Below are 16,445 nucleotides of genomic sequence, written 5' to 3'. Positions count from 1 at the left end.
TTTTTGCATTTTTAGGTATAAAAAAAAAACCATCCTAGTGGATCCGTGTGGTAAGGAAAAACTGGTAATCTATTCCTTAAAAAAAAATCTTGGAGATTATGTAATGCTTACTCTCAAACTTTTTGTTTATACAGTAGTGATATTCTTTGTTTCACTCTTTATCTTTGGATTCTTATCTAATGACCCAGGACGGAATCCTGGACGCGAGGAGTAAAAATTCAGTTTTTTTTTTTTCTTATTGGATTTGTTTCGTACATTTATCTATGAGAAAATCCGGGGGTCAGAATTCTTTCCAATTCGAAAGTCCCAAATGATCCAAGGGAGCGGAAAGAGAGGGATTCGAACCCTCGGTACAAAAAAATTGTACAACGGATTAGCAATCCGCCGCTTTAGTCCACTCAGCCATCTCTCCACGTTCCAAAGCGAAAGGTTTCCGTGATATGATATAGGCAAGAAATAAGAAATAACGGTTGCAAAAAACCCCCTTTTTTTCTTTCAAAAGTCTATAAAAATTATATTGCCAATTCCATTTTAATTATATTCTTTTTTCTTAATGTTAATAAAAAAAGAAGAAAATTCTTGTTTTTTCTTTCTAAAAATCGATATTGGCCGAGAGACAATCAAATAGATTTTCTCTTTAGCGGGCATTTCCATATAGGACTTGTTATAATTATAATAAAACAAGCAGGTTATATAAAAAAAAACGCTTTTTTTGTCGATTATTTATCAAGAAAGCAAAAAGGGTTCTTATCAAATCCACCATAAAATTGGAAAGAAGCATAAAGTAAGTAGACCTGACTCCTTTAATGATGCCTCTATCCGCTATTCTGATATATAAATTCGATGTAGATGAAATTGTATAAGCGAATTTTTTTTATTTCCTTAGACTTAGACCGCGCAAGACAAGAATTTTTCGCTATTTACGATTTCATATTCTTGTTACTAGATGTTCTATAGGAATAAGAAGAAATCGCAACTCCTTTGCGCTACACATAAAATTGGATTTCGAAGGTCCATTTTTTTTTTCAGAATCCTCTATTTTAGTTCTTCCACCCATGCAATAGAGAGGGAATGGGAAAAGAAGGGTTACTTTTATTTTCATTTTTCCCTTAAAAGATAGACTTTGAAATAGGAGTCTTGGAATAATGCTGAATTCAAAGGTTTATTTCTTTCTATAGTATAAGAAAAACAATTTATTTCTATTTCTATAGTATAAGAAAAACAAATAGTATAAGAAAAACAAATCGAATCAAATTCATGGATTTACCACGACCTCGGTTGTGACTGTGACTCCATAGATAAAAATGGGAAATTTCTCTCTTCGAGACCATTGAAAAAGGGCATTGAACGACAAAGAAATCGTCCACAGATAATAAAACTATCATATGCCTTGGAAAGTGATATGAGGTGCTCGGAAATGGTTGAAGTAATTGAATAGGAGGATCACTATGACTATAGCCCTTGGTAGAATTCCTAAAGAAGAAAATGATCTATTTGATACTATGGATGACTGGTTACGAAGGGACCGTTTCGTTTTTGTAGGATGGTCTGGCCTATTGCTCTTTCCTTGTGCTTATTTCGCTTTAGGGGGTTGGTTTACAGGGACAACTTTTGTAACTTCTTGGTATACCCATGGATTGGCTAGTTCCTATTTGGAAGGTTGTAATTTCTTAACCGCAGCAGTTTCTACCCCTGCCAATAGTTTAGCACACTCTTTGTTGCTACTATGGGGGCCCGAAGCACAAGGAGATTTTACTCGTTGGTGTCAATTAGGCGGTCTATGGACTTTTGTAGCTCTCCACGGGGCTTTTGCACTAATAGGTTTCATGTTACGCCAATTTGAACTTGCTCGGTCTGTTCAATTGCGGCCTTATAATGCAATCTCATTCTCTGGTCCAATTGCTGTTTTTGTTTCTGTATTCCTTATTTATCCACTGGGGCAATCTGGTTGGTTCTTTGCGCCGAGTTTTGGCGTAGCAGCGATATTTCGATTCATCCTTTTCTTCCAAGGATTTCATAATTGGACGTTGAACCCATTTCATATGATGGGAGTTGCCGGAGTATTAGGTGCGGCTCTGCTATGCGCTATTCATGGAGCGACCGTAGAAAACACTCTATTTGAGGACGGTGATGGTGCAAATACCTTCCGTGCTTTTAACCCAACTCAAGCTGAAGAAACTTATTCCATGGTCACTGCTAACCGCTTTTGGTCCCAAATCTTTGGTGTTGCTTTTTCCAATAAACGTTGGTTACATTTCTTTATGCTATTTGTACCCGTCACCGGTTTATGGATGAGTGCTATTGGCGTAGTTGGCTTGGCTCTGAACTTACGTGCCTATGACTTTGTTTCCCAGGAAATCCGTGCAGCGGAAGATCCTGAATTTGAGACTTTCTACACCAAAAATATTCTTTTAAACGAGGGTATTCGTGCGTGGATGGCAGCTCAGGATCAGCCTCATGAAAATCTTATATTCCCTGAGGAGGTTCTACCACGTGGAAACGCTCTTTAATGGAACTTTCGTTTTAGCTGGTCGTGACCAAGAAACCACCGGCTTTGCTTGGTGGGCTGGGAATGCCAGACTTATCAATTTGTCCGGTAAACTGCTTGGAGCTCATGTAGCCCATGCCGGATTAATCGTATTCTGGGCCGGAGCAATGAACCTATTTGAAGTGGCCCATTTCGTACCAGAAAAGCCCATGTATGAACAAGGGTTGATTTTACTTCCACACTTAGCTACTCTAGGTTGGGGAGTAGGGCCAGGGGGGGAAGTTCTAGATACTTTTCCGTACTTTGTATCTGGCGTACTTCACCTAATTTCCTCCGCAGTCTTAGGCTTCGGTGGCATTTATCACGCGCTTCTGGGACCCGAGACTCTTGAGGAATCTTTTCCATTCTTTGGTTATGTCTGGAAAGATAGAAATAAAATGACTACAATTTTGGGTATTCACTTAATTTTGTTAGGTCTAGGTGCTTTTCTTCTAGTACTCAAGGCTCTTTATTTTGGCGGTGTATATGATACCTGGGCCCCTGGGGGGGGAGATGTAAGAAAAATTACCAATTTGACCCTTAGCCCCAGTGTTATATTTGGTTATTTACTAAAATCTCCTTTTGGTGGAGAAGGGTGGATTGTTAGTGTAGATGATTTAGAAGATATAATTGGTGGGCATGTATGGTTGGGTTTTATTTGTGTATTTGGCGGAATTTGGCATATTTTAACCAAACCCTTCGCATGGGCTCGCCGTGCATTTGTATGGTCTGGAGAAGCTTACTTGTCTTATAGTTTAGCTGCTTTATCTGTCTTTGGTTTTATCGCTTGTTGTTTTGTATGGTTCAATAATACAGCTTATCCGAGTGAGTTTTATGGACCCACCGGGCCAGAAGCTTCTCAAGCTCAAGCATTTACTTTTCTAGTTAGAGACCAGCGTCTTGGAGCTAATGTGGGATCCGCTCAAGGACCCACAGGTTTAGGTAAATATCTAATGCGTTCCCCAACTGGGGAGGTTATCTTTGGAGGGGAAACTATGCGTTTTTGGGACCTTCGTGCTCCATGGTTAGAACCTCTAAGGGGCCCCAACGGTTTGGACTTGAGTAGGTTGAAAAAAGACATACAACCTTGGCAAGAACGACGCTCAGCAGAATATATGACCCACGCTCCTTTAGGCTCTTTAAATTCCGTGGGTGGCGTAGCTACCGAGATCAATGCAGTTAATTATGTCTCTCCTAGAAGTTGGTTATCAACTTCTCATTTTGTTCTAGGATTCTTCTTTTTTGTGGGCCATTTATGGCATGCAGGAAGAGCCCGAGCTGCTGCAGCAGGTTTTGAAAAGGGAATCGATCGTGATTTGGAACCTGTTCTTTACATGAACCCTCTTAACTAAGATTTTCTTATTTATACCTGTTCTACTTTTTTTCTGTTCTGGCTCGGTTATTCCATCTAGCCGAGCCATTCATTCCTTTTTATGAAAGAAAGATAAGGGACAGAAAAAAAAAAATGAAAGAAACAAACGTATTCAATAAGCAAAAGGAGAGAGAGGGATTCGAACCCTCGATAGTTCCTAGAACTATACCGGTTTTCAAGACCGGAGCTATCAACCACTCAGCCATCTCTCCACAGCCTAATCCTTATTTTACTCCTACAAATAGAACATAGCCATATAAAAAATAAAAGATTTATTAGCCTCTAGAAAGATATCAGATACAAGTTCCTTTTCGATATATCTCTGTATACTGTATACACGGATACAGGATCCGCTATACCCGCTTGTGAAATAAAGAGTAAATAATCTCTTCTCACCCCCATATCCAAATAAAAAAGCGGTTTAAGTAATAAATTTGAATTAAAGAGAAGAATCAATGGATTCATGATTAAACCCCTCCTACTTCTTGTATTTTTTTACAATTTTGGTTTAAGTGAGGGATCAAATATGTAGTCAACTTTATTTGATGGTCAGCTTGGAGGATTAGAAATATGACTATTGCTTTCCAATTAGCTGTTTTTGCATTAATTGCGACTTCCTCAGTCTTAGTAATTAGTGTACCCCTTGTATTTGCTTCTCCTGATGGTTGGTCAAATAATAAAAATGTTGTATTTTCCGGTACATCGTTATGGATTGGACTAGTCTTTCTCGTAGCTATTCTGAATTCTCTCATTTCTTAAATTAAATTTGGTTAATATTTATTAACCCCATAAAAAAGAAATAATAAAGGCCATTTCTTCTAAAAAATTAGAATAGTGAGACGTATTAAAACGCAATTTGCGTTCCGAATTGCTAGCTCTTCTCTTTCAGTATTATGAAATTCCATTCCCATTAGAATATTCATTCACAGATAATAAAAAAAGGAAAACTCTAATATAATAGAAAATGAAATGAAACGGTCGACCCAGACATAGAAGGTCGACCCAGGCGGATATACGCTATAAAATATATACCGTAGCGAGCGTAGTTCAATGGTAAAATATCTCCTTGCCAAGGAGAAGATACGGGTTCGATTCCCGCCGCTCGCCCGCTTAATTTATCAAAGTACTATGATAAAAAGTTTAGTCTAGTTAACTGTTTAACTACTTATATTAAATTAAGTATTAATTAGGTGTTAGTCTAGTGCCGTATCCCTTACTATCTTACCCTTCCTTTGCATCCCACTCAAAAAAAGAGGGCGCTCCGGAGGCAGAAATAGAACTCGCCAACAGAGCTCCAAAAATTGGGTATTAACTGAGACAAACAACGGGCAAACTTTTTTTAAAGGGAAGAGAGAGGTAGACTGTCCCTTTCGTTTCATTTTTATTTTCTGCAGGGTAGGGAGAAGCCTTGCGCCTTCTTTTTTTGAAGGCAAGTGACTTCGCAAACTGCTCAATTTTGCCCTCTAGGGCCGGGAACTAATGAATAAAAAAGGGTTGGATACGCCCCTCTACCATATCTAGAGAAATAGAATAGTCCTTTTATACAGACTGCTAAGTGCGGAGACGGGAATCGAACCCGTGACCTCAAGGTTATGAGCCTCGTGAGCTACCAAACTGCTCTACTCCGCTCTGGAGTACCAGAAACTGGTGGACAAAAAAGGCTTGAATACAAGCCTCTAACATGTCTAGACAAAGAGAATACTCCTTTTATACAGAATGGAGCGGGTAGCGGGAATCGAACCCGCATCGTTAGCTTGGAAGGCTAGGGGTTATAGTCGACGTTGGTTGATTATTTTTAACGTCTCTAATTCAAAACCGAACATGAAATTTTGATTTCATTCGGCTCCTTTATGGATATTCTCACCACTTAACATCTATGTCAGCTTTTCTATTTGAATGGAACCAAAGCTCTCCGCTTTCTAGATGATCCTTATAGAGTAGGAGATAGAAATTCTATCTAAATCCATCTAATCTACTTACTTCGTTCCCTAATTTCATTCAAGAGATCCTGAGGAAAAGAATTGGGTTTCCACCGAGCTTAAACAATATGCGGATGGTTCTAGTAAACCAAAACTATCGTTTTTTAGCTATTTGGCTTCCTTATTCCTTATTTTAAGAAGATTTAGTTACGATTGGAAATCAACTTTTTTGTATCTTCATCCATAGATCCTTTACTCATATTTTCAAAATTGGAATACTTAATCCAATGCAAAATTATGCTTCGCGACTCTGTACTCATAATCCTATTTTTATTTTGGATGCAATTTAAATTAGTCTTTGGATACAAATCGCCAGAATGTATATTCTTCCTCAATATGCTATTGAGAGGAAAAGGATTTAATCCTTTATAAGAACTAAAGTTTTCATCGGAATATAAAAATAAAAAACTTAAGGATGCCTTAAGTATATCATTTCAAATTCAGTTATTATATAGAACGAATCACACTTTTACCACTAAACTATACCCGCTACATTGTAGATTATGGTATAAATGGTACCCTTTGTCAAGGATAGCCATTTGACAAGAAGGCTAATTCCCCCTTATTGAATCAGATGGAGAAGGTTCATGACACTGAGCCGTTGGTACTTCTACTTCGGATCGCTCGCCTTTACTTTAGGATTTAGATAGCCCCTCTGGTCTGTAAAAAAAATCTTTTCTTACCATGCTAATAGCGCCTGAACCAAATGTATTTATTTTGATTAGGATCCTATTCTACGGTTACGACTACAATAATAATTATTTACTTTGCAAGGACGTAAGTGTGTCAGACTGCTAAATTGTTTTATTATTCCTACAATATAAACTAGGGGATATAGGGGGTAACACTGTCCCTATAAATTCCTTTTTCCTTTTCTTTTTTGTCCAGAATTGAACAAAAAAGAAATTATGGAAGATGTTTTCTTCCCCCATTAAGTCCGAGCCATAGAGTAAGAGTGAGATGAGTTTTCCAAATTCATCATAGACTTTCCCTATGGCTTGATAGAAGTAAGCAGCAAAGAGTCGTAACTTAAAGAAAAAAACGGACAGGGCCGACAGATTTACCTGATGTAAAGAAGATCCTAAAAGTCTCTGATTAGTCGACTCTCTCCATTTAACACTTTCCTCTCTCTCCTTTTTTCCACTGACTCAATTCTAGTTTATTAGATTCTTGTTTAAAAGAATGAAAAAAGTTCAATAGAACTAAGAACACATAAAAAATAGCATAGAGGATCAAGGCCATTACCAAAAGTTCCTCCCAAGGATCCTATATCCTATTGGGTATCTGTTCCCCGCCTTTTCCCGCTAGGATCGGAAATCTTATATTTTCCATATCCATATACCGTTGAATCCTTGGGGTTCCAGAATCCGCCTATTTTACTAGTCTTCGGAAACGGAAAACCCTGAACCAAGAAGAGTTGGATATGTTATGTAGGGTATGTTTTTTTTTTATTAATTTTATTTTGAGCTCTCAAGATATCGATATATACATATACAATCTCTACATAATGTCTCTCTCTCTATCTCTATATATTATATATATAATATGTACATTATGCAGTAGACCCATAATGGGAAATCCAAGTGGCTAATTTTTGAATTAAATAAAAAGCCCTTTTAACTCAGTGGTAGAGTAATGCCATGGTAAGGCATAAGTCATCGGTTCAAATCCGATAAAGGGCTTTTTAAATTAGTGGTAGAGTAATCTCGTGCTAAGACGTAAGTCGTTGGTTCGAATCTGATAGAGTACTTTTCTACTAAATTGATTCACTTTTGTTCTTTGTTTTTGAAACTTTCTCTATATTTTTAGAGAATTTTATGACTTAGTGCGGGATGGATGCATTTTTGGTCTGAACACTAAATGAAGCACGGAGAATTAATCTATAACGATCAACTAAAAAAAATCCTAGATGAAAACATAACAGAAAAGTTGGAAAAACTCTTTGCTTTGGATCTATTTATACTTTTCGAGTATATTGACAATTCCAAAAAACTGCTCATACTATGATTATAGTATAATCACGAGCGGTTGTATATGGCCCTATCGTCTAGTGATGCCCCTATCGTCTAGTGGTTCAGGACATCTCTCTTTCAAGGAGGCAGCGGGGATTCGACTTCCCCTGGGGGTAGGGAGTATTATGAAAGGAGGTTAATCATAGATTAGCAAAAACCCTAGAATAAATTCTTCCTGGGTCGATGCGGTTAATGGGGACGGACTGTAAATTCGTTGACAATGTCTACGCTGGTTCAAATCCAGCTCGGCCCAAACCAAAAATCTAGGGCTTCGTGAGTATGAACTAAATCCTTTTGTTTTTCTTCCATAAAATAAAATGTCTGATCTATAGAAATAAAAGATAAAGAAAAAAGGGAAATTTTTTTTTTCTAATCCATATCTCTCTCATTCCTTTCTTACAAACAAAAGAGTTTTTCTTATTGAAGGCTGGATTATTATCCATTTTTAGTGATAAAAAATCACGACATACTAGTTATGTCACTCTCACTATACCCACGTATAATATAATATGTGGGTATGTAGTATATGATTCGTCTATTTCTTAGAGTACGAAAGACGAATCGAATCTTCTTATGGTTCTATTTAAGAATGGGTATGCCATACACCCCGCGGGGATTGTAGTTCAATTGGTCAGAGCACCGCCCTGTCAAGGCGGAAGCTGCGGGTTCGAGCCCGTCAGTCCCGAACTAGGGTTCAATGAATGGAGAAATTGATATTTCCTTTTTCCATGAAAAAAAGGGGCAGGGAGCAAGATCAAATACCCACAGGGCACCCTTACTTCACTTTTTTATTTTGCATCCCTCATTAAAGAGGGAGGGAAGGCATATAGGAATTTTTTTTCACTACTCCCGATCGATAAAGATAAAGAAAGACACACATACGATATGTGGATTAGTAGAATTTAGGATATTATATTACTCTATCTTTCTTTATGATGATACCATCCTCATCTTAATTTCCTATTCCACTCTTATGGAATAGAGTACCGGTATTTTACCGGAATCCATACATAAATCGTATTCCCTTTTTATTTCAGACCTCTTTTCCCCATCTCACTTCTACTGCTTATTTGGATGTCTATGTGACCCATAGAAAGTTGGTCATATAATACATACATAATTGTATGTATAACTATAAGAAAAAGGAAGGGAAATTGTATAAGATTAAGAAAGTAGAAGATTAAGAAAGCTCGTGGGTTAGAGATATAGAAAAGAAAAAGTAGAAAAGGATTAAAAAAGAGGGAATTCCTAATCCAATCAAAAACCCATTTTGGTCTTAGTGTGGATAGAGGATCTTCCTATGTTATACTATATAACTCTCATCCGTGAAATATAACTCTCATCCATGAATTGATTTGATAGATCCGATATTCATAATATTGAATTGATTCAGTATTATCAGAATGCAAGCCCTACCCTTGAATTTACAAGATACCCCTTTTTCCTCTCCATGGGATTACATCCCGAGTTATTGTGAAATAAAAAATAAAGAGGTTATGGAAGTCAATATTCTCGCATTTATTGCTACTGCACTGTTCATTCTAGTTTCCTACTTCTTTTTTACTATTATTTATGTAAAAACAGTCAGCCAAAATAATTAATTGGATTCCAATTAAATCATTGAAGAAATTAAAAAGGATTAAATAAAAAAAATCCAAGTCTTAAATGAAAGGATCTGGTTGGAATCTTAAAGTGTGGTAGAAAGAACTACATATAGTTTTTCTACGACACTTTAGATTCTTTCTATTATATTATCTTTGAATCTACATAGAATAGATTAGTAGATTGAAATAGTTAAGTAGTCTAATTCAATTTCTTTTTCATTGCATCCACTTAATTTCAATCAGGTCAAAATAAAAAAATCTAAGACAATTCTTGACCAAAGAATCCATGGAAGGAAGAAAAATAATATTAAGAATAGACTATAGTAAAAAGTAAAGGAAATGGAAAATGTGTGATATGCCGTGAATAGTTCCGTGGAAGAAAGTCGAATTTTCTTATGTATAGAACTTTTTTAACCATTCGTCATTTCTAGTAGAAATTATGAATTGGTATAATGGCTCTTTCTTACATTACAACTTACAATACAAGAGTTTCTTACAGGAGTGAAACAAAACTAAAGAAAAAGATTAAAGAATAACGTTTGACAAAATGATTAATGCAAAATGATCCATTAATGAAAAGAATTGATACAACAATTTGATTACTTAATCAATTAGTAGTATCCCTAGAGTCCACTCCTTCCCCATACTACTAGTGAAAGAGAAAATGTAAAGACTACCATTAAAGCAGCCCAAGCGAGACTTACTATATCCATCTAAATTATGTCTCCTATTTCTATGAAGGGATTATTCTATTCTACTATTGATCAATAATCATAGTGGAATCAAGGGTACAGAGTCAAAAAGGGATTCCGCCCTAAGGCCATGGATCAATGCAGTTCAAGGAATTTACTCCTAACAAATTCTTATAGGAATTCTGGTAGAATTAGAGAGCATTAAAAATACGATACTATAGCCCTTTTTTCCTTAAAAAAGAAAGAGTACGGGAATGATGTCCTGAATAGAAGAAGCGGGAATAGGAAGATTTTTATTCCTTTTGTTACTCTTTTTTTTTTTTTAAGCAAAGGACGCCCGAATATACCATAAAATTAACGATAGATAAATATTTATTGGATACCTACCTTACCTAATGTTTATTTTTGACCTAAACCCTGCAGCCTTGCTTTGTATCATTCTATGAAAGAATGAAGAGAAGAGATTTTATCCATAACACAACTCCTAAATTGATTTTTGATCGACCTATTTAATCTGATTCTCGTTAGAATTAAAATTAAGTAGTCCTTACTTTAGTGTATGTAGGTAACATAAGATGTACGATAAAAAATGTATAATAATTAGTAAGTCTTGATATTCTTTCGTGGAGTCCCTTCTTGAATCTTAGATTGAAAAAAAAAAAGAATGCCCCTTAGGGACCTTTCTTTGGATACCAAGATTTCTGACATCTTATCCTCGTATTTTAAAATTATCAAATCGAATCTCAATTAAGAACAATTCAAATTCATATAATAAAAGAATAAGGGAAACACTACCTCACCCCTATTGATAACCATTTTGGCCACTACCGTCAAAACAACCCTAACCCTAGTTTGAGGATAGAACTATGGTATGGTTTCTCTAAACCCAGTATCGGCAGGCCCAGTTACTCTCTTGCCCGAACTTATGCGAAGTAAAAATTGATCGAATTCGATCAGCACCTATAAAAAAACCTAAGTATTTTATTGATCAGGCGGCACCCAGATTTGAACTGGGGATAAAGGATTTGCAGTCCCCTGCCTTACCGCTTGGCCATGCCGCCAAAAAATCCGATCAAAAATCTAGAAAACAGCAAGTATTCATCCACGTTTTCTACGAAAAGCCCCTTTTATTTTGAATATAATTCTACTTACTTTTTTCCAATCTTTTCAAAAAATCTATTCCTGCTTTTTTGATCCAGTTTCTATTATTCTCGCTCGATAGATTCTATCTTAAAACATACATTGTTAACACAATAAAACTTCCCATTTCTTTCTATTGAGATGAAAAAGAAGAAAAAGTGGATTTCTATTCACAGGCTGCAAAATTCAGAATAAATTGGAACCGTTAACTAGAATTCTCTTTTTTTATTGCAGTAGTGAACTACTCTTAAATCGGTATTATCTCCCCCCCCTTCAATGGCATAATAAAATAGTATGACTTATGCTTAATCCGTGTATAGGTAAACTTTAGGTCCGAACAGCATTATTATCCAAAGATCCCCTTTATGTACATATCTCTATGGAGAATCATGCTTTAATTTTTAAAGTATTAAATTAAATATCTTGAATAAAAAAAGGAAATTTGCTCTGATATAGAGTATAACCTTACTATCTTGGCCTACCCAAGTGAAATTACGATAAAAGAAAAGCATGGATATGGGAGAGGTGGATAACTAGATTGCATGTACTTAAAAAGGGACTTACTTGATTTTAGAATTCCACAATGAAATACTGAATTTTCTAGTAATTATACTACTCCGATCCGAAATAAAAAAGTACCCTCAAATTATTTTGAGAAATTAAAGTAAGCACGCTATTCTAAATCGAAGTAAAGTCAAACTTTCTAGTATATTATATTACGGCTTTATTACATTCATAGAAAGGAGATAAAATGAGAAATCTTTGCCATCCAATCTGATTAGAATATCATAACATAAAGTATAAGTGCAGAATTTTTTTTTTAGGAATGTTTTATCAATTCATTTTCATTTCATTTGTACCCCTGGCAAACTCGAACTTTCGTCCAAATGGTCTCTATCATATGTATGAAATACATATATGAAATACGTATGTGGAGTTCCCTAGAATTTCATGTGATTCAGTAAACAGAATATAGATTCCATGATTGCTAGATCGATCCAGAGGGATTGATGAAGAGTGAGCTGATAATGGAATTTTTCTTTGATAAACAGGAAACTTAAGATTAAGATGCTCCGGAATGGAAACGAGGGAATGTCCACAATACCCGGATTTAGTCAGATCCAATTCGAGGGATTTTGTAGGTTCATTAATCAAGCCTTAGCAGAAGAACTTGACAAGTTTCCAACAATTAAAGATCCAGATCACGAAATTGCATTTCAATTATTTGCGAAAGGATATCAATTGCTAGAACCCTCGATAAAAGAAAGAGATGCTGTGTATGAATCACTCACCTATTCTCCGAATTATATGTATCTGCGAGATTAATTTTTGGTTTCGATGTGCAAAAGCAAACCATTTCTATCGGAAACATTCCTATAATGAATTCCTTAGGAACCTTTATTATAAATGGAATATACCGAATTGTGATCAATCAAATATTGCTAAGTCCTGGTATTTACTACCGCTCGGAATTAGATCATAAGGGAATTTCTATCTACACTGGCACTATAATATCAGATTGGGGGGGAGATCGGAATTAGCAATTGATAAAAAAGAAAGGATATGGGCTCGCGTGAGTAGAAAACAAAAGATATCTATTCTAGTTCTATCATCAGCTATGGGTTCGAATCTAAGAGAAATTCTAGATAATGTTTCCTACCCTGAAATTTTCTTGTCTTTCCCGAATGCTAAGGAGAAGAAGAGGATTGAGTCAAAGAAAAAGCTATTTGGAGTTTTATCAACAATTTGCTTGTGTAGGTGGGGACCTGGTATTTTCGGAGTCCTTATGCGAGGAATTACAAAGAAATTTTTTCAACAAAAATGTGAATTAGGAAGGATTGGTCGACGAAATATGAATCGGAGACTTAATCTTGATATACCTCAGAACAATACATTCTTGTTACCACGAGATGTATTGGCCGCTACGGATCATTTGATTGGAATGAAATTTGGAACGGGTATACTGACGATGACGATATGAATCACTTGAAAAATAAACGTATTCGTTCGGTTGCAGATCTGTTACAAGATCAATTCGGATTGGCTCTTGTCGTTTACAACATGCAGTTCAAAAAACTATTCGTAGAGTATTCATACGTCAATCGAAACCGACTCCCCAAACTTTGGTAACTCCAACTTCAACTTCAATTTTATTAATAACTACTTATGAGACCTTTTTTGGCACATACCCGTTATCTCAAGTTTTGATCAAACGAATCCATTGACACAAACTGTTCATGGGCGAAAAGTGAGTTGTTTAGGTCCTGGAGGGTTGACGGGGAGAACCGCAAGTTTTCGAGCCGAGATATTCATCCGAGTCACTATGGGCGTATTTGTCCAATTGACACGTCTGAAGGAATCAATGTTGGACTTACTGGATCCTTAGCAATTCATGCGAGAATTGATCACTTGTGGGGATCCATAGAGAGTCCGTTTATGAAATATCTGCTGAGAAAGCAAAAGAAAAAAAAGAGAGACAGGTGGTTTATCTATCACCAAATAGAGATGAATATTATATGATAGCAGCAGGAAATTCTTTGTCCTTGAATCAAGGTATTCAGGAAGAACAGGTTGTTCCGGCTAGATACCGTCAAGAATTCTTGACTATTGCATGGGAACAGATTCATGTTAGAAGTATTTTTCCTTTCCAATATTTTTCTATTGGGGGTTCTCTCATTCCTTTTATTGAGCACAATGATGCGAATCGGCTTTAATGAGTTCTAATATGCAGCGCCAAGCAGTTCCGCTTTCTCGGTCCGAGAAATGCATTGTTGGAACTGGATTGGAACGCCAAACAGCTCTAGATTCGAGGGTTTCCATTATAGCCGAACGCGAGGGAAAGATCATTTCTACTGATAGTCATAAGATACTTTTATCAAGTAGTGGGAAGACTATAAGTATTCCTTTAGTTAACCACCGTCGCTCTAACAAAAATACTTGTATGCACCAAAAACCCCGGGTTCCACGGGGTAAATCCATTAAAAAAGGACAAATTTTAGCAGAAGGAGCTGCTACAGTTGGGGGCGAACTTGCTTTAGGAAAAAACGTATTAGTAGCTTATATGCCATGGGAAGGTTACAATTTTGAAGACGCAGTACTAATTAGCGAACGTTTGGTATATGAAGATATTTATACCTCTTTTCACATCCGGAAATATGAAATTCAGACGGATACGACAAGCCAGGGCTCCGCTGAAAAAATCACTAAAGAAATACCACATCTAGAAGAACATTTACTCCGCAATTTGGACAGAAATGGAGTTGTTAGGTTGGGATCCTGGGTAGAAACTGGTGATATTTTAGTAGGTAAATTAACGCCTCAGATAGCGAGCGAATCATCTTATATCGCGGAAGCTGGATTATTACGGGCCATATTTGGCCTTGAGGTTTCCACTTCAAAAGAAACTCTCTGAAATTACCTATAGGTGGAAGAGGGCGCGTTATCGATGTGAAATGGATCCAAAGGGACCCGCTCGACATAATGGTTCGTGTATATATTTTACAGAAACGTGAAATCAAAGTTGGGGATAAAGTAGCCGGAAGACATGGGAATAAAGGGATCATTTCCAAAATTTTGCCTAGGCAAGATATGCCCTATTTGCAAGATGGAACACCCGTTGATATGGTCTTCAATCCCTTAGGAGTACCCTCCCGAATGAATGTGGACAAATATTTGAAAGCTCGCTCGGATTAGCGGGGGATCTGCTAAAGAAACATTATAGAATAGCACCCTTTGATGAGAGATATGAGCAAGAGGCTTCAAGAAAACTTGTGTTTTCAGAATTATATGAAGCCAGTAAAGAAACAAAAAACCCATGGGTATTTGAACCCGAGTACCCGGGAAAAAGCAGAATATTTGATGGAAGAACAGGCGACCCCTTTGAGCAACCTGTTCTAATAGGGAAGTCCTATATCTTAAAATTAATTCATCAAGTTGATGAGAAAATTCATGGGCGTTCTACTGGGCCCTACTCACTTGTTACACAACAACCGGTTAGAGGAAGAGCCAAGCAAGGGGGACAACGAGTAGGAGAAATGGAAGTTTGGGCTTTAGAAGGATTTGGTGTTGCTCATATTTTACAAGAGATACTTACTTATAAATCTGACCATCTTATAGCTCGCCAAGAAATACTTAATGCTACGATCTGGGGAAAAAGAATACCTAATCATGAGGATCCTCCAGAATCTTTTCGAGTGCTCGTTCGAGAACTACGATCTTTGGCTCTAGAACTGAATCATTTCCTTGTATCTGAAAAGAACTTCCAGGTTAATAGGGAGGAAGTTTGATCGGAATAAATATAAATTCTTTTCTTATTTCTATTTTATGATTGACCAATATAAACATCAACAACTTCAAATTGGACTCGTTTCCCCTCAACAAATAAAGGCTTGGGCTAACAAAAACCTACCTAATGGAGAAGTCGTTGGCGAAGTCACAAGGCCCTCTACTTTTCATTATAAAACCGATAAACCAGAAAAAGATGGATTGTTTTGCGAAAGAATCTTTGGACCCATAAAAGCGGGATTTGCGCTTGTGGCAATTCTCGAGCGAGCGGAGCTGAAAACGAAGACGAAAGATTTTGCCAAAAATGCGGGGTAGAATTTGTGGATTCTCGGATACGAAGATATCAATGGGATACATCAAACTCGCATGTCCCGTGACTCATGTGTGGTATTTGAAAGGTCTTCCTAGTTATATCGCGAATCTTTTAGATAAACCTCTTAAGAAGTTGGAGGGCCTAGTATACGGCGATTTCTCTTTTGCTAGGCCCAGCACTAAAAACCCACTTTTTACGATTACGAGGTTTATTCGAAGAGGAAATTGCATCCTGTAACCACAGCATTTCTCCCTTTTTTTTCTACCCCAGGCTTTGCAACATTTCGAAATCGGGAAATTGCGACAGGAGCAGGTGCTATTAGAGAACAATTAGCAGATTTGGATTTGCGAATTATTATAGAGAATTCTTTGGTCGAATGGAAGGAATTAGCAAGACGAGGGGTATAGTGGAGATGAGTGGGAAGATAGAAAAAGACGAATAAGAAAAGTTTTTTTGATTAGACGCATGCAATTGGCGAAACATTTTATTCAAACAAATGTAGAACCAGAATGGATGGTTTTG

General features: G+C 36.7%; 5 non-coding genes across 5 annotated transcripts; 2 read left to right on the top strand and 3 right to left on the bottom strand.

The window, feature by feature from the left end:
• Positions 1–324: 324 nt before the first annotated feature.
• Positions 325–412, bottom strand: TRNAS-GCU (transfer RNA serine (anticodon GCU)). Its single transcript has one exon. It is a non-coding gene; the product is annotated as a tRNA-Ser (tRNA).
• Positions 413–4,023: 3,611 nt separating this feature from the next.
• Positions 4,024–4,111, bottom strand: TRNAS-UGA (transfer RNA serine (anticodon UGA)). Its single transcript has one exon. It is a non-coding gene; the product is annotated as a tRNA-Ser (tRNA).
• Positions 4,112–4,935: 824 nt separating this feature from the next.
• TRNAG-GCC (transfer RNA glycine (anticodon GCC)) lies at positions 4,936–5,006 on the top strand. The gene has a single exon. It is a non-coding gene; the product is annotated as a tRNA-Gly (tRNA).
• Positions 5,007–7,488: 2,482 nt separating this feature from the next.
• Positions 7,489–7,560, top strand: TRNAT-GGU (transfer RNA threonine (anticodon GGU)). The gene has a single exon. It is a non-coding gene; the product is annotated as a tRNA-Thr (tRNA).
• A 3,616-nt stretch (positions 7,561–11,176) lies between these two features.
• On the bottom strand, positions 11,177–11,247 carry TRNAC-GCA (transfer RNA cysteine (anticodon GCA)). The gene has a single exon. It is a non-coding gene; the product is annotated as a tRNA-Cys (tRNA).
• Positions 11,248–16,445: the final 5,198 nt, after the last annotated feature.

This window comes from Aegilops tauschii, unplaced genomic scaffold, assembly GCF_002575655.3.
Source record: "Aegilops tauschii subsp. strangulata cultivar AL8/78 unplaced genomic scaffold, Aet v6.0 ptg001200l_obj, whole genome shotgun sequence".
In the NCBI taxonomy this organism is placed as follows: Eukaryota; Viridiplantae; Streptophyta; class Magnoliopsida; order Poales; family Poaceae; genus Aegilops; species Aegilops tauschii.
The sequence above is the reverse complement of the archived record's forward strand: the minus strand, read 5'-3'. Positions and strand labels throughout refer to the sequence as shown.